At 43.9% G+C, this 20,103-nt stretch overlaps 1 protein-coding gene across 3 annotated transcripts in view; it reads left to right on the top strand.

Moving 5' to 3' along the window:
- LOC110506148 (microtubule-associated protein 1B) overlaps positions 1-20,103 on the top strand; it is a 70,284-nt gene that overhangs the window by 15,189 nt on the left and 34,992 nt on the right. The window contains exon 1 of one of the 3 annotated variants that reach the window (XM_036963906.1): positions 13,882-14,011. The exons of the other annotated variants lie outside the window; for them this stretch is intronic. The gene's annotated coding sequence lies outside the window, so the exon portion shown is untranslated. Of the gene's footprint in view, positions 1-13,881; positions 14,012-20,103 lie in introns of those variants that run through there. 3 annotated transcript variants of the gene reach the window in all.

The raw sequence follows: 20,103 nt of genomic DNA, 5'->3' as shown, positions 1-20,103 counted from the left end.
TTCCAGGATACCCGGGCCAGGTCGATTAGAAACCATTTATCAGTACCGTTTGACATTAATAATAATAATACATCTCATTTCATTTATAATGGCTTTTCATTGAAAAACTATCTCAAAGTGCTACAGTGAGTGCATTTAAAATAAATAGCAACAAGAGATGTAGAGATGTAAAATAAGGACACCTAGACAGGCCACTGACTCAACTAGATAGGACTGCTGACTCAATTAGACAGGACTGCTGACACACCTAGACAGGCCACTGACTCAACTAGATAGGACTGCTGACTCAATTAGACAGGACTGCTGACACACCTAGACAGGACCACTAACTCAACTAGATAGGACTGCTGACTCAATTAGACGGGACTGCTGACACACCTAGACAGGACCACTGACTCAACTAGATAGGACTGCTGACTCAATTAGACAGGACTGCTGACACACCTAGACAGGACCATTGACTCAACTAGACAGGACTGCTGACACACCTAGACAGGACCACTGACTCAACTCGATATGACCACTGACTCAACTAGACAGGACCACTGACTCAACTCGATATGACCACTGACTCAACTAGACAGGACCACTGACTCAACTCGATATGACCACTGACTCAACTAGACAGGACCGCTGACACAGCTGGCGCTACATGGTACAAGGATACCAAGGAACACAGCTATATCAGTCGAGGCCCTTCCTCACCAGATATCACCAGATATCCAGTTTGGTTGAGTGCTACCTTTTTAATTCAGCTAAAGCAGATCCTGTCACGTCCTGATCTGTTTCACCTGTCCTTGTGATTGTCTCCACCCCCTCCAGGTGTTGATTATTTTCCCCAGTGTATTTATCCCTGTGTCTCCTGTCTCTCTGTGCCAGTGTATTTATCCCTGTGTCTCCTGTCTCTCTGTGCCAGTCGTCTGGACTCTCATCTGGTTTTGACCTTTTTGCCTGTCCACGACCATTCTCTTGCCTACCCCTTTGGATTAATAAAGATTGTAAGACTCCAACCATTTGCCTCCTGTGTCTGCATCTGGGTCTCATCTTGTGTCGTGATAGATCCAGTTTAAAGCAGTACTTAGGAATGTTTGTTTTCTGTGTGAGATTTCTGTCTTGCAGCATGTGGAGTGGTGTGGTCGCAGTGACAGAAACAGAAAGGTTTTCTCCTACTGACTAACGTGTCTGTATTTATCCCTCACTGCCAAACATACATCTGAAAAATGGACTCAGAGTCAGAGTCAGAGTCAGAATTGCAACATAGTGTTTACTGTAACAGCACTAGTGACTTAGTTTACCTGCATGACTATGCTTTAACCATTGGTTGATCCATGAATACCCCACTGCCTTACAGACAGACTCCCCCAGGCTAAGGTTCTCCCTGGCAGACATGGAAGGCTGGCTAGTCTTGGTAGGGACCATGGAGGATCACGGAGGGCAGGGGGAGATGGCACTGGCCCTCTGTTGTGGGACATATGTCCTGAAAGGGAGCCAGCGTCCTTCTTGCTCTAGACCCAGATTTATTTTCACTCTGCCTCACTGCATTAGAGGAGCCACACACACAGGCACACACAGACATGCTCTCGCTCTTTCTCTCACACACACACACACACACACACACACACACACACACACACACACACACACACACACACACACACACACACACACACACACACACACACACACACACACACACACACACACACACACACACACACACACACACACACACACACACACACGCTCAACTAGATAGGACTGCTGACACACCTAGACAGGACCACTGACACTGTTAATCTTATTTCTTATTCTTATTCATATTTTTTTAAACTGCATTGTTGTTTAGGGGCTCGTAAGTAAGCATTTCACTGTAAGGTCTGTTATTTTTTTAAACTGCATTGTTGTTTAGGGGCTCGTAAGTAAGCATTTCACTGTAAGGTCTGTTATTTTTTTAAACTGCATTGTTGGTTAGGGGCTCGTAAGTAAGCATTTCACTGTAAGGTCTGTTATTTTTTTAAACTGCATTGTTGGTTAGGGGCTCGTAAGTAAGCATTTCACTGTAAGGTCTGTTATTTTTTTAAACTGCATTGTTGGTTAGGGGCTCGTAAGTAAGCATTTCATTGTAAGGTCTGTTATTTTTTTAAACTGCATTGTTGGTTAGGGGCTCGTAAGTAAGCATTTCATTGTAAGGTCTGTTATTTTTTTAAACTGCATTGTTGGTTAGGGGCTCGTAAGTAAGCATTTCATTGTAAGGTCTGTTATTTTTTTAAACTGCATTGTTGGTTAGGGGCTCGTAAGTAAGCATTTCATTTTAAGGTCTGTTATTTTTTAAACTGCATTGTTGGTTAGGGGCTCGTAAGTAAGCATTTCATTGTAAGGTCTGTTATTTTTTTAAACTGCATTGTTGGTTAGGGGCTCGTAAGTAAGCATTTCATTGTAAGGTCTGTTGTTTTCGGCACGTGACTAATACAATTTGATTTGAAATCAGCCACGGTTTCCAAAACACACAGACACACAGAGAGAGAGAGAGAGAGAGAGAGACAGACAGACAGACAGACAGACAGACAGACAGACAGACAGACAGACAGACAGAGAGCGAGAGAGAGAGAGAGAGAGAGAGAAAGAGAGAGAGACAGACAGACAGACAGACAGACAGACAGACAGACAGACAGACAGACAGACAGACAGACTCCTAGAGACAGAGAGGTCAGTGGTGTCTCTGTGTGGAGATGTAATGATCTGCTTCAGTGTGACAGTAGAGGTCATGCTGGTGATGGACTCTGTTGGCTAGTGAGACAACCAGGCGTTAAACGAAAACCCACATCACATTTGATTAATTCCTTATTGAGTTCGTTATTTTTATTATGTCAAGCCTCGGGCGCTGTCTTTGAGATGCAACCAGCAAGGAAGTGGCCAAACATGATTAAGGGGACATAGTTCCTTGTCTCCTCTTACCGACCATTTGTTGTCATTCTTTCTACTTCGGCTTGTAACGTCTAGGAGTGTTCCATGAGATAGCATAAACAACACCCCCTCATTTCAAATGGTTTAGATTCATTTTAATTGACAGACAGCATAACGTCACAATGAAATGGACACCAGCACATTCACGTATGTAATCAACCTACCCGTCATCGTCTGCTCATTAGTAAGTGAATATCAGTCTACTGTATTACTTCCTTTACCATGGACTGACTGTCTGTGTCCCAAATGGAACCATATTCTCTATGTTGTGCACTACTTTTGACCAGGGCCCATATGGCTCTGCTTGTCAAAAGTAGTGCACTATATAGGGAATAGGGTGCCATTTGGGACACAACCTCTGACTGATGTTGCTCAGGGAGAATCTGGTAACATAGACAATCACTTACTGTCCTGGAGGAGAAGAGGGTAGAGGAGGGGAGGCAGGGGAGAGAGGAGAGGAGAAGATGGTAAGCAGGGGGAGAGGAGGGGGACGTAGGGGGGAGAAGAAGGGAGAGGAGGGTAGGCAAGGGGGAGAGGAGGGGGAGGCAGGGGGAGAGGAGGGGAGAGGAGGGTAGGCAAGGGGGAGAGGAGGGGGAGGCAGGGGGAGAGGAGGGGAAAGGAGCGAGGGCCAGGGGAGGCAGGGGCGGTCTTCACACACACAGCTGTCACCACCACACCGCTCAATGAATTAAGGATCAACAGTGCTACAGTACAGACTGATGGCGTAAACACAAAGCCGGGCTGTCTCCATCCTCACCGTCTTGCAGAGCTCTCAGGGGAACTGGAGCCAATAGTGGCAGTGGAGCTCAATGCTGTTGGAGACGACATGTCTGGAACTCCTTCCCTATGTTATCCACTAACTGATTGCATATTGAGGGATTGAGAGATCGACTGATCGACTGTCTCTCTCTCTGTCTGTCCATCTGCCTCTCTGTCCGTCTGTCTGTCTCTCTGTCTGTCCGTCTCTCTGTCTCTCTGTTTGTCTGTCTGTCGGTCTCTCTGTCTGTCCGTCTCTCTGTCTGTCTGTCTATCGGTCTCTCTGTCTGTCCGTCTCTCTGTCTCTCTGTCTCTCTGTTTGTCCGTCCGTCCGTCCGTCCGTCTGTCTGTCTGTCCGTCTCTCTGTCTGTCCGTCTGTCTGTCTCTCTGTCTGTCCATCTCTCTGTCTCTCTGTCTGTCTGTCGGTCTCTCTGTCTCTCTGTTTGGCCACCCGTCCGTCCGTCTGTCTCGGTCCGTCTGTCTGTCTGTTCGTCTGTATGTCTGTCTCTCTTTCTGTCTGTCAGTTTGTCTCTCTGTCTGTCTGTTTCTGCCTGTTTGTCTCTATATCTATCCGTCTGTCTTTCTGGGAAATAAGGACCACTAAATCAGTGAGGAAGCATCTTTAAAATGTTGAGATGCTACGCAATATGACACACACACACAGCACCTGCAGTGCTGACTGGGCGTCTGAGGAATAACGGACACTGTAACCAGGGGAAGCGACAGGCAGGAAGTGATGAGGGATGGATGGCCGCCAGAGAAGAGAGGCTGACACAGAAGAGCTGAGCTCCACATTTAAACCCCAGCTCATTAGAACACACACACACACACACACACACACACACACACACACACACACACACACACACACACACACACACACACACACACGTACACACACACACACACACACACACACACATAAACACACACACACACACACACATAAACACACACACACACACACACACACACCCACAGCCTTTAGTGAGGCTGCTGTGTATGAATTCACATATGCACGCATGCACGCACGTACACTCACGTACACACACAGACACGCACAGACACAAACAAACACCCTCCTTTGGGAACGCAGACAAACCTCACTATGTAACATGGTATCACGGTGTCAGTAAAGCTGTCTTTCTCTGGCTTTGAGATGTCATTTTATAACACCATGATCACACTTTCCTTCTACCTCTCCCTCCATTCTACTGTTTGATCATAATGCTGACCGGGTAGAACGCCAGAATGATTCCTGTTCTATAGTGGCCGGTTCTTGGTTTTTCTATACAACATCTACATAGTGGTGTAAAGTACTTAAGTAAAAATACTTTAAAGTACTACTTAAGTTGTTTTTTGGGGTATCTTTACTTTACTATTTTTATTTTTGACAACTTTTACTTTTACTTTACTACATTCCTAATGACAATGATGTAGTTTTAGCTACATACATTTTCCCTGACACCCAAAAGTACTATTAGATTTTGTATTCTTAGCAGGACAAAAACATTGTCTAATTCACACACCTATGAAGAGTACCTCCCTTACTGTCTCTGATCTCTGATTCAATAAACACACATGCTTCATTTGTAATGTTGTCAGTGTTGAAGTGTACCCCTGGCTATCCGTAATACAAATAATACAAAATAAAATGGTGCCATCTGGTTTGCGTAATATTAGGAATTTTAAATGATTATAATTGTACTTTTACTTTTGATACTTAAGTATATTTTACCATTTACATTTACTTTTGATACTTAAGTATATTTTAGCAATAACATTTACTTTTGATACTTAAGTATATTTTAGCAATAACATTTACTTTTGATACTTAAGTATATTTTAGCAATAACATTTACTTTTGATACTTAAGTATATTTAAAATCCGATACTTTTAGAATTTTAATCAAGTAATATTTCCTGAGTGACGTTCACTTTTACTTGAGTCATTTTCTATCAAGGTATCTTTACTTTTACTCAAGTATGACATTTGGGTACTTTTTCCTCCACTGCATCTACAGCTACATTGATTTCTATTCTAGTTTATTCACACTTCAAATCATCATGGCTCTTTTTCAATGTATCCTTCCCCGATTCCTCACATCCTCTCGTCTTGCCTCCTTCTCAAAAGGCATTGGATGAGAAGGTCTGAGGGACTTTCTCCTCCACTACAGTTGAAAAGGAGGCAAGGAGATAGGAAGCAGAAAAATGGACTAACAAAGAGCCCATGCCTTAGCTATTCATTCAAATACATGATTTAAAAAATGTAATGTAAAGCTCACTCATATCCACACAGTGTATTTAGTGCTCAATTACAATCATATAAATCTACTTACCTCTACATTACCATTACTGTAAGTTATTGACTACAGGCTAAGGGAAAAAAACCTGGTCTAAGTAGTGCACTATAGGAAATAGGTTGCTATTTGGGACAAAGACATAGAGTCATTATAGAGCATGCCGTTAGGTTTTTAATCATTGTTAAGTGCCGTACTGTCAAAAACGTATCACTCTGGTAAAATCCCAGTCCTTGTGAAGACATCATCAGTCTTTTCAGCATTATAACGTCTGATTAATAATTCAGAGTCCGGTTATTGATCTGCTCCTCTGGTCCCCTGCAGTTGACACATGAGGAGGACCGAGGACCGTAGATCAGCAGAGAGAGTCTCCTCTGGTCCGGTCCCTTTGATCTGTTGCTCTGCTGGGTGCTGCACCATGCACACACACACACACACACACACACACACACACGCTAAAGTACGCATACACACATGCAGGAAGGCACACATGGATATACACACACACACAAATCCTACCCAGGTTCTGATGTCAGCCAGAGGGGCTGGGCCCAGTCAATAGAGAAATCTGATGGAAACAGAAGTTAAGATGTCTTTAGAGAAGGACAAGACCATTCAGACAGACAATAGGATCTGAGCTCAGAAATAGCAGCTTAAGGGTCCTGGGGACGCATTTATAAAAACCTTCATCCATAGCAACAATGTGAATGAAATTGTGTGAAAAATGTCAATTAAATTGTGTAATTTATAAATGCTAATTTGTGAACAACACAACTTTATTCATCGGTGTATCCATTAGATAAACCTGATTTTCTCATATTTTAAGAAACTATTGTACACAGAAAAGGTTGTATAAGTCTAAGAACATTTCATAAAGGAGACCCTGGGACAGTTGAACAACGGGATATTCTATTCTGACTAAAGAATCTCCATGAGTAACACCCACTTCGGTCAGTGACACTCTCTACAGAAGAAAAGACTAAAAGACTTCAGATTACAAAATTAATAGTTAACTAATGGTTAACTAGTAGTTAACTAATGGTTAACGAATTATTAACTAATAGTTCACTAATGGCTAACTAATGGTCAACTCATAATTAATGAATGGTTAACTAATGGTTAACTAATGATTAACTAATAGTTAGTTAGTGGTTAACTAATGATTAACTAATGTTAACTAATCAATAACTAATTATTAACTAATGGTTAACTAAAGGTTATCACCAGAGTTGTATTTATAGTATATGGCTCTGGATAATGCACATATCTTTAAATATATTTATCTTGGGATTGTAAAATAAAGAATATCACACCACCCTGCCCCTTAACTCTCTGACCTGTATACTTGGAAGAGACAAATGACAGTAATTCCCCCATGGAATCCCAGTTAATAGGATCCAATTACAAAACAACAGTTGAAAACTATTCTGATTTGACTCTACTGTTTATAGAGAGGGTGTTAATGCTTCAGCCTCTCAGAAACACATACACGCTGTGGACAGCCCACTGACCTTGGCCAGCTGCCGTGTGTGTGTGTGTGTGTGTGTGTGTGTGTGTGTGTGTGTGTGTGTGTGTGTGTGTGTGTGTGTGTGTGTGTGTGTGTGTGTATGTGTGTGTGTGTGTGTGTGTGTGTGTGTGTGTGTGTGTGTGTGTGTGTGTGTGTGTGTGTGTGTCTGTCTGTCTGTCTGTCTGTCTGTCTGTCTGTCTGTGTCTGTCTGTCTGTCTGTCTGTCTGGGCATGCAGAAGTGTGTATGTTGGAGGGATTGAGGGATGGTAAGGAGGGGAGGGATGAGGAAGAAGGTTGGAATAGCTGAGATAATTCATAAAGGAGAGAAGCAGCATGTCTGTCTGGAGGAAAGGGTGTGGCGGGCAGGTTGATCTGTGCTCTAACAGTTGTCTGAGGTTAGAACTAGCACATAACTCATTTGAGGTGATGCAGTTGTACGGTATTGTAGCCTATAGCCAGCCCTGGGTGTTGTTTGTACGCTGCATGAATTTCAATTGGGAGCGAGATGGGGTTATAGCAAAAGATTTGGTCCTACTGCTCACAACATACAATGTATATAAAATACTTTAACTGTAATTAACATTAAGTTACAGGCTACAGTAATAGTAATACCTCACTATTCTTTGCATCGATACTGGGGTGATCTGCTGATAAAATACAGGAAGAACCGATAGAGATATTCATTGTAATTCCCAAGTAGTAATATAATTTAATATTGTCCCTCTGTAGGATTGCTTTTATTTCCCAGAACCCATTGTTGAAGGCTATTTTTACATCAGAGAATAGTCATGTTATAATCCAGTCAAAACAGAGACAGTGTACAATGTCAAAACTGCCTTTCCTACTGTGAGACAGAGGCACTTCAAATTGGTCCAAGGAATTGTATTATCTCTCTCTCTTTCTTACACACACTCACACGTGAACACATACACAAACCCTCTCTCTCTAGTGTTATCTATCTCCTGCCTATGCTTATCTTTCTCTCTCTCTTTCTTTCCCACTCTCTCTCTCTCTTTCCCACTCTCTCTCTTTCCCATACATCGCTCTCTCTCTCTTTCCCATACTCTCTCTCTCTCTTTCCCACTCTCTCTCTCTCTTTCCCACTCTCTCTCTTTCCCATATATCACTCTCTCTCTCTTTCCCATACATCTCTCTCTCTCTCTTTCCCACTCTCTCTCTTTCCTATACATCGGTCTCTCTCCCTTTCCCATACTCTCTCTCTCTCTTTCCCATACTCTCTCTCTCTCTTTCCTATACATCGCTCTCTCTCCCTTTCCCATACTCTCTCTCTCTCTTTCCCATACTCTCTCTCTCTCTCTCTTTCCTATACATCGCTCTCTCTCCCTTTCCCATACTCTCTCTCTCTCTTTCCCATACTCTCTCTCTCTCTCTCCCCCTCTATGCCAAGTGTAAGTGTGGATGTTGTGGCACTGTGAGTCTATTTCAGTCTGGGCTGTCCCACCCAGCAGCTGCTGCTTGAGTCACAGCTGAAAGTCCCTTCACACTAGTCCAGCCCATCCCCTCCCTTCAGCTTCACTCTACCCACGACAGACCATTTCCACTAGTCCAGCCCATCCCCTCCCATCAGCATCACACTACCCACGACAGACCATTTCCACTAGTCCAGCTCATCCCCTCCCATCAGCATCACACTACCCACGACAGACCATTTCCACTAGTCCAGCTCATCCCCTCCCATCAGCATCACTCTACCCACGACAGACCATTTCCACTAGTCCAGCTCATCCCCTCCTATCAGCATCACACTACCCACGACAGACCATTTCCACTAGTCCAGCTCATCCCCTCCCATCAGCATCACTCTACTCACTACAGACCATTTCCACTAGTCCAGCTAATCCCCTCCAATCAGCATCACTCTACCCACGACAGGCCATTTCCACTGGTCCAGCCCATCCCCTCCCATCAGCATCACTCTACCCACGACAGGCCATTTCCACTGGTCCAGCCCATCCCCTCCCATCAGCATCACTCTACCCACGACAGGCCATTTCCACTAGACTAGCTCATCCCCTCCCATCAGCATCACTCTACCCACGACAGGCCATTTCCACTAGTCTAGCTCATCCCCTCCCATCAGCATCACACTAACCACGACAGACCATTTCCACTAGTCCAGCCCATCCCCTCCCATCAGCATCACTCTACCCACGACAGACCATTTCCACTAGTCTAGCTCATCCCCTCCCTTCAGCATCACACTACCCACGACAGGCCATTTCCACTAGTCCAGCTAATCCCCTCCCATCAGCATCACACTACCCACGACAGGCCATTTCCACTAGTCCAGCCCATCCCCTCCCATCAGCATCACTCTACCCACGACAGACCATTTCCACTAGTCTAGCTCATCCCCTCCCTTCAGCATCACACTACCCACGACAGGCCATTTCCACTAGTCCAGCTAATCCCCTCCCATCAGCATCACACTACCCACGACAGGCCATTTCCACTAGTCCAGCCCATCCCCTCCCATCAGCATCACTCTACCCACGACAGACCATTTCCACTAGTCCAGCCCATCCCCTCCCTTCAGCATCACTCTACCCACGACAGACCATTTCCACTAGTCCAGCTCATCCCCTCCCATCAGCATCACACTACCCACGACAGACCATTTCTACTAGTCCAGCTAATCCCCTCCCATCAGCATCACACTACCCACGACAGACCATTTCCACTAGTCCAGCTAATCCCCTCCCATCAGCATCACACTACCCACGACAGACCATTTCCACTAGTCCAGCTCATCCCCTCCCTTCAGCATCATTCTACCCATGACAGACCATTTCCACTAGTCCAGCTAATCCCCTCCCATCAGCATCACACTACCCACGACAGACCATTTCTACTAGTCCAGCTAATCCCCTCCCATCAGCATCACACTACCCACGACAGACCATTTCCACTAGTCCAGCTAATCCCCTCCCATCAGCATCACACTACCCACGACAGACCATTTCCACTAGTCCAGCCCATCCCCTCCCATCAGCATCACACTACCCACGACAGACCATTTCCACTGGTCCAGCCCATCCCCTCCAATCAGCATCATTCTACCCACGACAGGCCATTTCCACTAGTCTAGCTCATCCCCTCCCATCAGCATCATTCTACCCACGACAGGCCATTTACACTGGTCCAGCCCATCCCCTCCCTTCAGCAACACTCTACCCACGACAGACCATTTCCACTGGTCCAGCTCATCCCCTCCCATCAGCATCATTCTACCCAGAAAAGGAGTCCGGACTCTTAGGTTATTGAGGTGATCATTATGTTTTTATTGAATATTATGTATTACTTATTTGTATTTTATCCAACACATGTGTACCATATGTGTATCATTTAGATGATTATATATGAGCCAATCGCAGTGCAGGCTTTTCTCCTCCCCCCACCTAGACCCACCCATCCAGTTCAACAGAGTGGTGTGGGTAGGGTCGCTGCAATAACCAATAAGATGGTAATCAAGCCACCATGTTGCTGGGATGGGAAATTAAATGATGACCAGAGCCACCTGGGACTGGGAGCATTCATCAACAGGCAGATTGGATGTTTGGATATAAACAGGGTCAGTGCTCAGGGCAGATTGGATGTTTGGATATAAACATGGTCAGGGCTCAGGGTAGATTGGATATAAACAGGGTCAGTGCTCAGGGCAGATTGGATGTTTAGATATAAACAGGCTCAGGGTAGATTGGATGTTTGGATATCAACAGGGTCAGGGCTCAGGGTAGATTGGATGTTTGGATATAAACAGGCTCAGGGTAGATTGGATGTTTGGATATAAACAGGGTCAGGGCTCAGGGTAGGTTGGATGTTTGGATATAAACAGAGTCAGGGCTCAGGGTAGGTTGGATGTTTGGATATAAACAGGGTCAGGGCTCAGGGTAGATTGGATGTTTGGATATAAACAGGGTCAGGGCTCAGGGTAGATTGGATGTTTGGTTATAAACAGGCTCAGGGCAGATTGGATGTTTGGATATAAACAGGGTCAGTGCTCAGGGTAGATTGGATGTTTGGATATAAACAGGGTCAGTGCTCAGGGTAGATTGGATGTTTGGATATAAACAGGGTCAGTGCTCAGGGTAGATTGGATGTTTGGATATAAATGGGGTCAGGGCTCAGGGCAGATTGGATGTTTGGATATAAATGGGGTCAGGGCAGATTGGATGTTTGGATATAAACGGGGTCAGGGCTCAGGGTAGATTGGATGTTTGGATATGAACAGGGTCAGGGCTCAGGGCAGATTGGATGTTTGGATATAAACGGGGTCAGGGTAGATTGGATGTTTGGATATAACAGGGCCAGGGCTCAGGGTAGATTGGATGTTTGGATATAAACAGGGTCAGGGCTCAGGGCAGATTGGATGTTTGGATATAACAGGGCCAGGGCTCAGGGTAGATTGGATGTTTGGATATAAACAGGCTCAGGGCTCAGGGTAGACTGGATGTTTGGATATAACAGGGCCAGGGCTCAGGGTAGATTGGATGTTTGGATATAACAGGGCCAGGGCTCAGGGTAGATTGGATGTTTGGATATAACAGGGCCAGGGCTCAGGGTAGATTGGATGTTTGGATATAAATGGGGTCAGGGCAGATTGGATGTTTGGATATAAACGGGGTCAGGGCTCAGGGTAGATTGGATGTTTGGATATGAACAGGGTCAGGGCTCAGGGCAGATTGGATGTTTGGATATAAACGGGGTCAGGGTAGATTGGATGTTTGGATATAACAGGGCCAGGGCTCAGGGTAGATTGGATGTTTGGATATAAACAGGGTCAGGGCTCAGGGCAGATTGGATGTTTGGATATAACAGGGCCAGGGCTCAGGGTAGATTGGATGTTTGGATATAAACAGGCTCAGGGCTCAGGGTAGACTGGATGTTTGGATATAACAGGGCCAGGGCTCAGGGTAGATTGGATGTTTGGATATAACAGGGCCAGGGCTCAGGGTAGATTGGATGTTTGGATATAACAGGGCCAGGGCTCAGGGTAGATTGGATGTTTGGATATAAACAGGGTCAGGGCTCTGGGTAGATTGGATGTTTGGATATAACAGGGCCAGGGCTCAGGGTAGATTGGATGTTTGGATATAACAGGGCCAGGGCTCAGGGTAGATTGGGAGATATTTTGAAGCTTGATGACCAATCTTGTTTTCAGGTCCTTCAGCAGTTGTGTGTACCCACTCCAGCAGCTGATGCATACCAGCCATTTAGGGGTAATGAGAATGGTTGTGTCCCAAATCACACCCTATTCCTTATATAGTGCACTACTTTAGACCTGGTCAAAGTAGTGCACTGGTCAAAAGTAGTGCACTACATAGCTAGGGAATAGGGTGCGATTTGGGACGCATCCAAAGATTGTTAATCTGACAGGGAGTTGGAGAGCTGGTTTGTGAGGGGTTTGTCTGTCTCACACCCCTCTCTCCTCTCCATCCAGCCCAACATTTCATTGGCTGTATTGATCCAAGACTGACACACACACACCAATACGAACACACAGACACATTTGCTCACTTGCATGCACTCACTTACCCACAGACAGACACATACAGACACACACACACAACACTGATTACTGAGCCTGTGGACTAATGCTAAATCCCCATCAGAAAGGGAATTGGCTGCCAACAGCACATCTGAGCAGATACGGCCTTCAGTACAGTAGCACACATACATTCAGGCTGATGGAGGGAAACTAAAACACAGATATGAATACAGCAGATCAGACCCTTTGACTGGATCTGAAATGGGTGTCTCTGTTTCTCAGTATTTTTGCTACTTGTAATTGTCATCTTTGAAAAGCACCCTTACGGCAGATTATGAATGGTTCTCGATGGCGATTCACTAACCTATAATTTAATATTTGATTGCCTCCCCTTTAGATCTTGGACCTGTGTTTGTTTCAGTGTGTTATAAAATGAGAGCCAGTACCACTAATGAGTTCCAGACTGTCATGTCCAAGACAAAACAAGAACGTGATGTTTAGTATATGGAAAGGAGGGACACCTTAACAGAAGTGTGTACTAAAAATGTGCCAGGGTCTGAGCTCATCTCTGATGGCCAGATTCTGACTAAATTACTCTAGGTTTTAGTTCTGGGTTAACCGGGCACACTGGTCTGATGCTCTGATCGAGCCCTAGATACGAGACAGATAAGAATATATTTCTGAAAATACTGGCTAGTCAATGGCCACACTCCTCTCTCTGCCAGTGAAAAGGGTTAAATGTCTGCTGGGGCACTGAGCTTGTCCCTGACCATCAGCCGAACACCGGCTCGGTTGTGCCAATGTTTTACCATACCGTACAGCCTTCTATCGACAAATTCAATATTCTCTCACATTGGTGCCCCTCCCACTCACTCACTCGCCCACAGCCCCACGCACACTCAAATGACACTACGAGATTTCTCACTCCCCGTTCGCTACCCTTCGTGCCGCGCTCTCTCCCCAGCATCACAGAAGGTAGGTGTCAGTGGAATATGTATTTTACCTCCATAGCCTATTTGTGTCATGTCATATTTCCGATGTTCTACACCTCGCGGGACTGCATGGTTCCTTCCTAAAAAAAGGAATTAGCCTACTGGACAGTAATGGTAGGCTAGTATATTCTGCATTGGTTTGGATTGCGTGTCAGTGAAGATGCCTTGTGTTCTCTATTTGTACGATCAAAATGAAATACAACAGAATTATATTTTGTAGGTTATTGTAGTAGTCTAAATTTGAAAAAGCAATCGCTACTCTGGCCCTGCGTATAGAGACCGTGGAGGAATCCCGAATCCGATTGCATAGGAAAGGAAGGATTAACACATTTGGGTATTTGACAGTTTGTTAATGTTACCCCCGGTTTTAAGAGCTAAAGGCCTGTATGAAAAACACAGACTAGGATGAAGCAGCTCTGTATGGAAATGTGAATGATAGCCTATTTCACATAACAGGTAGATTTTAAAAGGGATAAAACGATGGCGATGTAGTTTAGGCTATGTGAAATATACCGATTTTGAAAAGCACAAAAATAGGCATATTCACCACCCTTATTAGACACGAGCACTACAATATGTCGAAGATGTTGGTCCACAGCATGATTAACGAAGTGTCAAGATATGGCGCTGTCTTGCGGGTAATTCGGACGAGAAGAATTGGGTGACCCAAATGTCGATGCGATTTATCCAACCGTCTATAAACAGCGTATCTGCCGACCTGTAGGCCCTGGCAGCAGCGGAGTTTCATAACCAAAGTAAAAACCGAATGGTCTATGAATCACAAACCGAAGTAACCCACTGTGCATCAAAATGCAGTGTAGATGCTTCTTGACATGCTGCCGTTCCTTTCATTCCACAGAAAGAATGTTACGTCAACACAGCAGCACATTTGTAGGTCTACACTACACGACAAGGCTACATGAATAGATATGTCTTTGAGTAAGACAGGGCGCTTTGAATGACACTCAAATGCAACAATCACAGTGAAAACAAGGATGTGCATGGCTGAAGTTTCATTCTAGGTCTGGTACTGTAGTTATAGAGCTTGGATAATACTTTAGTATATACTAAGAATCATATCATTGTTATTATTGGAATTTAGACTGCATATCAATTCTGAATAGGCTTCTGAAACCAGAAGAAACCAATAGTGAAAATGTCTATTTCCCAAAGGCAGAGACACACCTGAGGATCATACATCGCAGAGTCCATGTAGTCATATTAAATACAATGAGCAGGCCTAGTGTATTGCATACATTTACTCATTAAACATTTTCTTGCTTTTAGTGGAATTACCTTTTTTGGACATACATGGTTCATATCAGTTATGGGTTCTTTCTCTTCTTAATAGAACCATCATCTCAGGCCTATCTCAGTGTCCAATAAGCAGATACCATGACAGAGAACATAGTGACCTCCATAGGTGTAGGATCTTAATTTGATCACTCTTTTTTCACTGACAATTTTCCTGCAGATGAACTTCATGATTTACATAAATTCACTGAAAACCTGCACTTACACATAGTATTGCACTTTTCATGTAGCCTAATTTTGGCCAGCTAATAGCCTAACCACCGATCAAACAATGTTATGGACTAAACATTAAAATCCTGTTGCAGAAGTTTTCTTTTGCTGCTACAATACTGGTCAAATTAAGATCCAACATCTGTAGGTGTGTCCCATTTGGTGCCCTATATGAAAGCTATTAACTCTTGAGTATGCCACACCTGTGACACTGGGTCAGTGTTTCCTAGTCTACATCCCAAATGGCACCATATTCCCTAGTGCATCATCAAAAGAAGTGTACTACATAGGGAATAGGGTGCCATTTGCCACACAGACATACTTTCAGTTCCAAAACCAAGATCTTTAAGGAGGGGCAAGATGTGCTAACTGGTTTTATATGTCTCATATTCAGAAACTTTGCAGCCTATCAACAGTTTTATTCTCTCTGAGCTATCCCACTAAGTGTCTTTCATGATATAAATGTCTGGTAAGTGCACTCTGACAAGAAAAATCATTGTAAACAATATTGTAATCCCCAGCACAGCTGATCTCAATTGCTTGCTTCCAACATTTCCTGCTCCCTAAAAGCTGAGCTTTACATTTTCACCCTCTACAGGGAATTATCTTTTAAATTATCAATAAAAAAAACCTGGTGATTGAGCAGACTCAAAGGTGATTTAAATGTACAACTAAAAAAAAGTAATTTCTCATTTAAGACAGCATTTATACTGTGGCAATATCATCATACAGGTTATATCAATATCATCATGCAGGTTATATCAATATATCATACAGGTTATATCAATATATCATACAGGTTATATCAATATATCATACAGGTTATATCAATATATCATACAGGTTATATCAATATATCATACAGGTTATATCAATATCATCATACAGGTTATATCAATATCATCATACAGGTTATATCAATATCATCATACAGGTTATATCAATATATCATACAGGTTATATCAATATATCATACAGGTTATATCAATATATCATACAGGTTATATCAATATATCATACAGGTTATATCAATATCATCATACAGGTTATATCAATATATCATACAGGTTATATCAATATATCATACAGGTTATATCAATATCATCATACAGGTTATATCAATATCATCATACAGGTTATATCAATATCATCATACAGGTTATATCAATATATCATACAGGTTATATCAATATCATCATACAGGTTATATCAATATATCATACAGGTTATATTTTATTTTATTTATTTTATTTTACCTTTATTTAACCAGGTAGGCAAGTTGAGAACAAGTTCTCATTTACAATTGCGACCTGGCCAAGATAAAGCAAAGCAGTTCGACAGATACAACAACACAGAGTTACACATGGAGTAAAACAAACATACAGTCAATAATAAAGTATAAACAAGTCTATATACAATGTGAGCAAATGAGGTGAGAAGGGAGGTAAAGGCAAAAAAAGGCCTTGGTGGCAAGGTAAATACAATATAGCAAGTAAAACACTGGAATGGTAGTTTTGCAATGGAAGAATGTGCAAAGTAGAAATAAAAATAATGGGGTGCAAAGGAGCAAAATAAATAAATAAATTAAATACAGTTGGGAAAGAGGTAGTTGATAGGGCTAAATTATATGTGGGCTATGTACAGGTGCAGTAATCTGTGAGCTGCTCTGACAGTTGGTGCTTAAAGCTAGTGAGGGAGATAAGAGTTTCCAGTTTCAGAGATTTTTGTAGTTCGTTCCAGTCATTGGCAGCAGAGAACTGGAAAGAGAGGCGGCCAAAGAAAGAATTGGTTTTGGGGGTGACTAGAGAGATATACCTGCTGGAGCGTGTGCTACAGGTGGGAGATGCTATGGTGACCAGCGAGCTGAGATAAGGGGGGACTTTACCTAGTAGGGTCTTGTAGATGACATGGAGCCAGTGGGTTTGGCGACGAGTATGAAGCGAGGGCCAGCCAACGAGAGCGTACAGGTCGCAATGGTGGGTAGTGTATGGGGCTTTGGTGACAAAACGGATTGCACTGTGATAGACTGCATCCAGTTTGTTGAGTAGGGTATTGGAGGCTATTTTGTAAATTACATCGCCAAAGTCGAGGATTGGTAGGATGGTCAGTTTTACAAGGGTATGTTTGGCAGCATGAGTGAAGGATGCTTTGTTGCGAAATAGGAAGCCAATTCTAGATTTAACTTTGGATTGGAGATGTTTGATATGGGTCTGGAAGGAGAGTTTACAGTCTAACCAGACACCTAAGTATTTGTAGTTGTCCACGTATTCTAAGTCAGAGCCGTCCAGAGTAGTGGTGTTGGACAGGCGGGTAGGTGCAGGTAGTGATCGGTTGAAGAGCATGCATTTAGTTTTACTTGTATTTAAGAGCAGTTGGAGGCCACGGAAGGAGAGTTGTATGGCATTGAAGCTTGCCTGGAGGGTTGTTAACACAGTGTCCAAAGAAGGGCCGGAAGTATACAGAATGGTGTCGTCTGCGTAGAGGTGGATCAGAGACTCACCAGCAGCAAGAGCGACCTCATTGATGTATACAGAGAAGAGAGTCGGTCCAAGAATTGAACCCTGTGGCACCCCCATAGAGACTGCCAGAGGTCCGGACAACAGACCCTCAGATTTGACACACTGAACTCTATCAGAGAAGTAGTTGGTGAACCAGGCGAGGCAATCATTTGAGAAACCAAGGCTGTTGAGTCTGCCGATGAGGATGTGGTGATTGACAGAGTCGAAAGCCTTGGCCAGATCAATGAATACGGCTGCACAGTAATGTTTCTTATCGATGGCGGTTAAGATATCGTTTAGGACCTTGAGCGTGGCTGAGGTGCACCCATGACCAGCTCTGAAACCAGATTGCATAGCAGAGAAGGTATGGTGAGATTCAAAATGGTCGGTAATCTGTTTGTTGACTTGGCTTTCGAAGACCTTAGAAAGGCATGGTAGGATAGATATAGGTCTGTAGCAGTTTGGGTCAAGAGTGTCCCCCCCTTTGAAGAGGGGGATGACCGCAGCTGCTTTCCAATCTTTGGGAATCTCAGACGACACGAAAGAGAGGTTGAACAGGCTAGTAATAGGGGTGGCAACAATTTCGGCAGATAATTTTAGAAAGAAAGGGTCCAGATTGTCTAGCCCGGCTGATTTGTAGGGGTCCAGATTTTGCAGCTCTTTCAGAACATCAGCTGAATGGATTTGGGAGAAGGAGAAATGGGGAAGGCTTGGGCGAGTTGCTGTTGGGGGTGCAGTGCTGTTGACAGGGGTAGGAGTAGCCAGGTGGAAAGCATGGCCAGCAGTAGAAAAATGCTTATTGAAATTTTCAATTATGGTGGATTTATCAGTGGTGACAGTGTTTCCTATCTTCAGTGCAGTGGGCAGCTGGGAGGAGGTGTTCTTATTCTCCATGGACTTTACAGTGTCCCAGAACTTTTTTGAGTTAGTGTTGCAAGAAGCAAATTTCTGCTTGAAAAAGCTAGCCTTGGCTTTTCTAACTGCCTGTGTATAATGGTTTCTAGCTTCCCTGAACAGCTGCATATCACGGGGGCTGTTCGATGCTAATGCAGAACGCCATAGGACGTTTTTGTGTTGATTAAGGGCAGTCAGGTCTGGGGAGAACCAAGGGCTATATCTGTTCCTGGTTCTAAATTTCTTGAATGGGGCATGTTTATTTAAGATGGTTAGGAAGGCATTTTTAAAAAATATCCAGGCATCCTCTACTGACGGGATGAGGTCAATATCCTTCCAGGATACCCCGGCCAGGTCGATTAGAAAGGCCTGCTCGCTGAAGTGTTTCAGGGAGCGTTTTACAGTGATGAGAGGAGGTCGTTTGACCGCTGACCCATTACGGATGCAGGCAATGAGGCAGTGATCGCTGAGATCTTGGTTGAAGACAGCAGAGGTGTATTTAGAGGGGAAGTTGGTTAGGATGATATCTATGAGGGTGCCCGTGTTTAAGGCTTTGGGGAGGTACCTGGTAGGTTCATTGATAATTTGTGTGAGATTGAGGGCATCAAGTTTAGATTGTAGGATGGCTGGGGTGTTAAGCATGTTCCAGTTTAGGTCGCCTAGCAGCACGAGCTCTGAAGATAGATGGGGGGCAATCAGTTCACATATGGTGTCCAGAGCACAGCTGGGGGCAGAGGGTGGTCTATAGCAGGCGGCAACGGTGAGAGACTTGTTTTTAGAAAGGTGGATTTTTAAAAGTAGAAGTTCAAATTGTTTGGGTACAGACCTGGATAGTAGGACAGAACTCTGCAGGCTATCTTTGCAGTAAATTGCAACACCGCCCCCTTTGGCAGTTCTATCTTGTCTGAAAATGTTGTAGTTTGGAATTAAAATGTCTGAATTTTTGGTGGTCTTCCTAAGCCAGGATTCAGACACAGCTAGAACATCCGGGTTGGCAGAGTGTGCTAAAGCAGTGAAAAGAACAAACTTAGGGAGGAGGCTTCTAATGTTAACATGCATGAAACCAAGGCTATTACGGTTACAGAAGTCGTCAAAAGAGAGCGCCTGGGGAATAGGAGTGGAGCTAGGCACTGCAGGGCCTGGATTCACCTCTACATCG

This window comes from Oncorhynchus mykiss, chromosome 26 (genome assembly GCF_013265735.2).
Source record: "Oncorhynchus mykiss isolate Arlee chromosome 26, USDA_OmykA_1.1, whole genome shotgun sequence".
NCBI lineage: Eukaryota > Metazoa > Chordata > Actinopteri > Salmoniformes > Salmonidae > Oncorhynchus > Oncorhynchus mykiss.
This window is presented reverse-complemented; position numbering and strand designations above follow the sequence as displayed.